The following is an 8,147-nucleotide window of genomic DNA, read 5'->3' as shown; positions in this document are numbered from 1 at the left end:
TAAAAACAACAGTTGTAATTAGAAAGGAAAGTAGCAAGTCCAACTAAAATACATTCAGTGAGAAAAAAAATGAAACAAGTTGAGGAACCGGAAGAGAAAAATCACAGGAGAAATAGTTGTAAATTATTTTATAATAGCCACAAGGTAGGTGTGGTCACCTGACTTAGATGCAGATGAGGCTGACTGGAGGAAAGCGTAGCTGGACCTCTGGCCTTCCCTTCCGGTTTCCCAGCATCCCCATTGTTTCCCACTGCCTTAGGTCTTCAAATTGAAGCATGGCCCACCTGGGTCCCCTGTAGTAGAAGCCCTGCCTCCATTCCAGCTGGCTTCACTATTACCTTAGCCTGTAGTTAACAGCAAATCAACCCCCTCTGCGGCATGAGCTCAGAATGCCTCTGGGATGCCCTGCCCCTGTTCTGGCTCCTTATCTTAGAGGATCACCCTATGGATGCTTTCGAATCACAAACTCTATTGCTCAGAATTCTTCACAGGTTACTCCCCTCACCAGCGTGGACACCACCAAACAGATACGATGACAGAGTGGGGCTTCATAAAAGAACAGACCTCCAGGACCATCATGCAGTCTCTGGGAGAATGCCCTGATTTTCCCTTAAATTCCCCAAGCCCATCTGAGAATGTTAAGACAATTTTTGGAGGTATTAACCCGCTGCCTTCTCAGACCACTGGTCCTATGATAATAAACACTTATTCTATAGCCAAACTCCTATATCGGTCTATTGTCTGAGCAGCGCGGGTAGCATAAGCTCCGGGCTCGGTTTGCCCTTCAGTTTCAATATGATTCCTACCCAGGCCTGTCCTCAGTCCCTCTTCCACTAAATCTCTTCTTTCTTCCTTCCTTTCTGCACCCCAATTAAAGTATTGCTTTTACTATTGGGTTGTCAGAAAAGTCATGAAGTATTTTGTGTATATTTTTCAAAGGTCATTTATTTATATAAAGAACAAAGATCAATCAATGATATATTGCCCGTTTTGTTCAATAACCTTTTGCCATCTTTCAGTGAACTTCATAATTCCTTGTTCATAGAAGGACCTGTCTTTATTTGCAAAAAACTGAACAAAATGCTGATTTACAGCCTCATTGAACATTATACCACGCAAGGAGTTTTGAAGAGAGCAAAACAAGTGGAAGTCTGATGGCACAAGGTCAGGTGAGATGGTAGGTGTGGCAACACATCTCATTCAAGATCCAATAATTTTTGACAGGTGACCAAACTTTTGTGTGGTCTCGTGGTGTCGTGATGGAACACAACTCCTTTACAATTAACAAGCTGTGGATGTTTCTGGATGATGAATTCATTCAAACTGTCCAATTACCGACAGTATACATTCAAATTGATTGATTGGTTCCTTGGTAGGAGATCAAAAAACACGACACCTTTAAAATCCCACCATACTGAGAGCATAACTTTCCTCTGATGAATGTCTGCTTTTGATGTCGTTTGAGGCAAATCACCACGTTGGGACCAAAACTGTCTGTGCACCACATTGTGGTAAACAATCCACTTCTCATCACCAGTTATCAGTCGCTTCAAAAAAGGATCGTTTTCCTCACGTTTAATGAGCATATTGCAGATGTTTATATGCGCCGTCAAATGAACTTCTTTGAGTTCATGCGGAACCCAAATATCGAGCTTGCTTACGTATCCCAGCTTCTTCAGGTGGTTGTGAACGCTTGAATGATGGATGTTCAATGATTCTGCAATCTCTCGTGTTGTGTAAACGTGGGTTTGACTCAATTAATGTCTTTATTTTGTTGTCCTCAACCTTGGTGGACCTCCCTGACTGAGGAGCGTCGATGAGATCAAAATCACCAGCACGGAATTTTGTGAACCATCGTTGGCACTGACGTTCTTGTAGAACATTGTCACCATAAACTTTATGCAACTTTTCACAAGCTTGATGTGCATTCTTCCCTTTATGGAAGTAAAACAGTAAAATATGGCAAAAATGCACAGTTTGTTCTTCCATCTTCAACTTGTTGTAAAATCTCCCAAACTCAACCAAAATGCTCAATTTTTTTTTAGAATGAAGCTAGAACTGTCAGCTGTCAAATGACATAGCAATAACACAGATGTGAATGACTCTAGTACTTCCTAAAATGAACTAGTGTCATCTGTTGCAAACATGCATCATGACTTTTTCAACAACCCAATAGTTATAACACCAAAAGGATCTCTTAAAGCACTTCATAGACAAGTCTGTTGATCATACCTCAATATGATCACTTAGCAAAAGTATTCATATCCAAACAGGGGACAATAGGATAAATTCCCAATTGTAGATTGTCAGAAACAGCAGGATCATTGGAGGAAAGAGGGGAAGAAAGAAGATTAAAATGGGGGAAATGAAGAAGGGAAGAACATGCAGGCCTACCTCAAGAAACAAGAAAAATCTCAAATCAACAGTCTATCTTTACACCTAAGGGAACTGGAAAAAGAACAGCAAAATAAGCCCAAAGGGTGTACAAGGAAGGAAATAATAAAGATTAGAGCAGAAATAAATGAAATAGAGACAAAAAAAACAAAAACAATACAAAATATCAATGAAACCAAGAGCTAGTTTTTTGAAAAGACAAACAAAGTTGAGAAACATTTAGCCAGACTCATCAAGAAAAAGAGAGGACCTAAATTAATAAAATCAGAAATGAAAGAGAAGTGACAACAGACACCACAGAAATACAAAAAAAAATTTAAGAAAATACTATGAGCAACTATATGCCAACAAATTAGACAATCTGGAAGAAATGGATAAATTCTTAGAATCATACACTCTTCCAAGGCTGAATTAAAAAGAAACAGAAAATCTGAACAGACCTATCTACTACCAATGAAAATGAATGAGTAATCAACAAGCAAAAAACAAACAAACAAAAAAAAGCCCAACAAACAAAAGCCCTGGACCAGATGGCTTCACAGGTAAATTTTACCAAACATTCAATAAAGAATTATCACCTATTCTCCTCAAACTATTCCAAAAATCGAGAAGGAGGGAAGGCTCCCAAGATCTTTTTATGAGGCCACTATTACCCTGATCCCCAAACCAGACAAAGACATTACAAAAAAAGAAAACTATAGGCTGATATCCCTAATGAACATAGACGTAAAAATTCTCAACAAAATATTAGCAAACTGAATTCAGCAATACATTAAAAGATCATACACCACGAACAAGTGGAATTCATTCCTGGTATGCAATGTTGGTTCAATATCTGCAAATCAATTAATGTGATACACCATATTAACAAAATGAAAAATAAAAATCATATGGTCATTATCAACAGATACAGAAAAAGCATTTTACAAAATCCAGCAGCCATTTATGATAAAAACTCTGAGCAAAGTGGGAATAGAAGGATCATATCTCAACATAATAAAGGCCATATATGATAAACCCATAGCTAGCATCATACTCAATGAGGAAAAGCTAAAAGCATTCTCCCTGAGATCAGGAACAAGGCAAGTTTGCGCACTTTCACCACTTTTATTCAACATAGTTCTGGAACTTCTAGCCACAGCAATCAGACAAGAAAAAGAAATAAAAGGCAGCCAAATTGGAAAGGAGGAAGTAAAATTGTCATTATATGCAGATGACATGATACTATATAAAGAGAATCCCAAAGACCCCACCAAAAACTATTAGAACTGATAAATGAATTTGGTAAAGTTGCAAGATACAAAATTAATATTCAGAAATCAGTTGCATTTGTATACATCAATAACAAACTATCAGAAGAAGAAATTAAGAAAATAATGCCATTTACAATTGCTTCAAAAACAATAAAAAACCTAGGAATAAATTTAACCAAGGAAGTAAAAAACCTGTACTCAGAAAATTATGACATTGAAGAGAAAAATTAAAGAAGATACAAATAAATAGAAACAGATACCATCCTCATGGATAGGAAGAAATTAATATAGTTAATATATCCATACTACCTAAGGCAATACATAGGTTCAATGCAATTCCTATCAAACTACCAAGGACATTTACCACAGAAATAGGACATATAATCCTAAAATTTATATGGAACTATAAAAGACCCCAAATTGCCACGGCAATCTTGAGAAATAAGAACGAAGTGGGAGGTATCATGCTACCTGATATCAAGTCATACTACAAGTCTAGTAATCAAAACAGTATGGTACTGGCATAAAAATAGACATGTAGATCAATGGAACAGACTAGAGAGCCCAGAAATAAATCCATACCTATGTGGCCATTTAATCTATGACAATGGAAGCAAGAATTTACATTGGGGTAAAGATAATCTATTTAATAAATGGTGCTAGAAAAAACTGGACAGACACATGCAAAAAAATGAAGCTGGACCACCTTCTTACACCATATACAAGAATAAATTCAAAATGGATTAAAGAATTAAATGTAAGACCTGAAACCATAAAACTCCTAGAAGAAAACATAGGAAGTAAATTTGTAGACATTACCCTTAGTAATATTTTTACTGATATATTCCCTTGTGCAAGGGAAGCAAAAGAAAAAATAAACATATGGGATTACATCAAACTAAAAAGTTTTTTCACAGCAAAGGAAACCATCGATAAAAACAAAAAGGCATCCTACGGAATGGGAGAAGATATTTGCCAGTGATACATCTGATAAGGGGTTAATACCCAAAATTTATAAAAAACTCACACAACTCAACACCAAAAAAACAAACAACTCAATTAAAAAATGGGCAGAGGACATGAAGAGACATTTCTGTAAAGAGGACATACAGATGGTCAACAGACATATGAAAAAATGCTCAACCTCACTAATCATTAGAGAAATGCAAATAAAAACCACAATGAGATACCACCTCACTCCAGTCAGAATGGCTATCATCAATAAATCAACAACAACAAGGATGCGGAGAAAAGAGAACACTTATGCCCTGTTGGGACTACAGATTGGTGCAGCTACTTTGGAAATCATTATGTAGCTGCCTCAAAAAAATTGAAAATGGAACTACCTTATGACGCAGCAATTCCACTCCTGGGTATCTATCCAAAGAAATCCAAAACATTAATTTGAAAAAACATATGAACCCTTATGTTTATTGAGGTGCTATTCACAATAGCCAAGATATAGAAAAAAACAAAATGCCTATTGATAGATGATTGGATAAAGAAACTGTGGTACATGTACACAATGGAATATTACTCTGCCATAAAAAATGAAATCTTACCATTTGCATCAACCGGGATGGACCTAGAGGATATTATGCTAAGTGAAATAAGTCAGATGGAGAAAGACAAATACCATATGATCTCACTTACATGTGGAATCCAAAGAACAGAATAAATGAACAAACAAAACAGAAACAGCCTCATAGATGCAGAGAACAAACTGATGGTTGCTAGATGAGAGGGGAGTGGGGATGGAGGAGAAGGTAAAGGGATTAGAAAGTACAAATTAGTAGTCACAATATAGCCACGGGGATATGAAATACAGTTTGGGAAATATATTCAATAATGTTGTAAAGATTATGTAGGGTGCCAGATAGATATTGGACTTATTAGGGGGATCATTTCATAGTTTGTGTAGCTGCCTGACCACTGCGCTGTACACCTGAAGCTGAAGTTGAATAATGCTGAATGTCAACTATAATTTGATTTTATATATATACACACACATATATATATATATATATATATATATATATGTGTGTGTGTATATATATATAGTCACGGATGTGCAGCACAGCAGTACAGCATAGGGAATATAGTTAATGGAATTGTACAGCTATATTTGATGTCATGGGGTAGTAGATTGGTGGTGGTTATTACTTTGTGAGCAGTGTAAATGTCTAGCTATTACATTGTTTTGTACACCAGAAATTAAAAAAAAAAAGAAATACTATCAAAAAAAAAGGGAAGAAAATATTTATTGAGTGCCATTCATTTTTACATATAGTATCATGTGAGCAGCTGCCCACAAAAGAGTCCCTGAGCTAAACAGCTGCTGGTCAGGAATTTAGACTAGATTAATCCAGATCTGAGCTAATTCCTAAAAAGAGTGACAAAGAAATATAGGGAAAGGCAATTCCATGGCCCTGTCATCTTAGGACCCTGACATACATACCTGGAAAGTAGACAATAAGGATGAACAATTACTGAAGTGGGTCAGGGCTTTAGAAAAGTCAGTCAACCAACCATTCTGGGGCCAAGTTTCCTCATTTATAAAACAAAGCTATTGGGGGCAAAATGGTCTCTACATTTTCTTCTCATTCTTAAACTATATAATTCAATGAATTTTGTCCAATTTCCCCCTCTATGAGATCATTCCTATAACAGATAGATATGCTTTCATTCTTTCCATCTTAAAAAAACAAAAACAAAAAAAGCTCTCCTCATACTGCTTCGCCCTGTTGGCATTGCCCTATCTCTCTAATTCCCTTTTCAGCAAAATTCCTTGAAAGAGATGTCTTATAATCCATACTTTCACTCTTTCTCCTCCCATCCTCTCTTGAATCCACTCCAGTCAGGCTTCTGTCCCCATCACATAACAGAAACTATTCTCAAAAATACCACCAATGATCTCTAGTAGTTAATTCTCAGTTATTCTTTTATTTGACTATTAGCAGCATTTTACACAGTCCCTGCATCAAACACTTTCTTCATTTGGCTTCTAGGACACCATACTCACCTGGCTTCTGGTCACCCCTTTTCAGTCTAATTTTCTGGTTTTCTTCATCTCCCCAAATTCTAAATATGGAAGATCCTGAAACACATCCCTTATTCCTCTTCTTTCTCCACTTATGCAATGGATGATTTCGCTTGTTACATTGCCTCAAAAATCATCTGTGCTGATGACTCAAGACCTCTCTCTTGATGCCAGACATGCATATCCAAATGCCTACTTGAAAACACTCCTTAGCTATCTATTTCAAACTTAACATGACGAAAGTTCCCACCTCCAGCTTTCTCTTCCTAAATTCTTCCAGGTCTATTAAATGGCAATTCCACCCTTCCAGTTGCTCAAGCTACAGCTTTGGAATCACCCTTGAATCTTTTTTCTCTCACACACACTATAACTCATCCATCAGCAAATTCCATCAGCTCTTCCTTCAAAATATAAACAGGAGTCCAGCCATTTCTTTCCATTTCCATTGTTACTATCATCTCCTACTTGAATTATTGCAGTCGGCATCCATGCTGGAAACAGATGGCATACCCAAATAGAATAACTGAGAATTTAATAAATGGACTATTTACAGAGGTGTGGACAGGATTAAGGAAAAATAGCAAATGATGGTCAAGTATCCTGTGTCTAGCAAGGCAGCAAGGACCAATGAGGTCATTACTACCCTTTGACCTAAAGGGGCAAGGAGTGGGAGTAATTACCTGAACACACCTACACACACCAGGAGCTGTATTCTTCAGTGAAAACCACCAGGAGAGAAGACGGAGAAATGAAGACCCTGAACTCACTCTCCTCCTGCCTTCTGATCTGATCCCAGACATAACTGAGCCCCAAGCCAGAAGACAAGAAAGCCATTAATGCAGTCCTTTGAGGTCAGCCTCCTAACCTGTGCTTGTCTGGGATACAGAGCAGAATGGAAAATGATAGAGAAGAGATCTGGAAGGGAAAACAAGTATATCTGACAAAATAGCCTCATATGCAAAACAGAAGTAAATATTAATATTACTGCATGGAGTGAATGGAAATAATTTACATAATGCATTTAGTACAACGTCTGACACACCGTTTTTAGGGAAACAAAAAAACAACTCTTATTTGCTTGGCATCATATTTTCAAGTGTGGATTTTTATGAGAGATGCTTTCCAAAATTCAGATCATGATCAGTTAGTGGGCTGTGAACTTAATGACTTTCCCAGCAGTTTTTATTTTTAAGAAATTGCAAGAACACATCTGGCTACGCCCTCTCACCTCTCTCTTATTCCTCCCCAAAAAATGTCTTATCTGACTGACAAATCTGAGGGGAAAAATGAGCAGATGTGCTTGATTCCTTTCTCTTGTCCCCGCTAGTCCCATTTTGTTCTCTATAGTAGACTAAATAATGACCCCCAAAACATCAGGTCCTAAAATCTAGAACCGGTGAATATTACCTTATGGCAAAGTCTTTGTAGCTATTATGTTAAGGGTCTATGATTCGACTACG

Source organism: Hipposideros armiger, unplaced genomic scaffold (genome assembly GCF_001890085.2).
Source record: "Hipposideros armiger isolate ML-2016 unplaced genomic scaffold, ASM189008v1 scaffold_1470, whole genome shotgun sequence".
Classification (NCBI taxonomy): Eukaryota; Metazoa; Chordata; class Mammalia; order Chiroptera; family Hipposideridae; genus Hipposideros; species Hipposideros armiger.
This window is presented reverse-complemented; position numbering follows the sequence as displayed.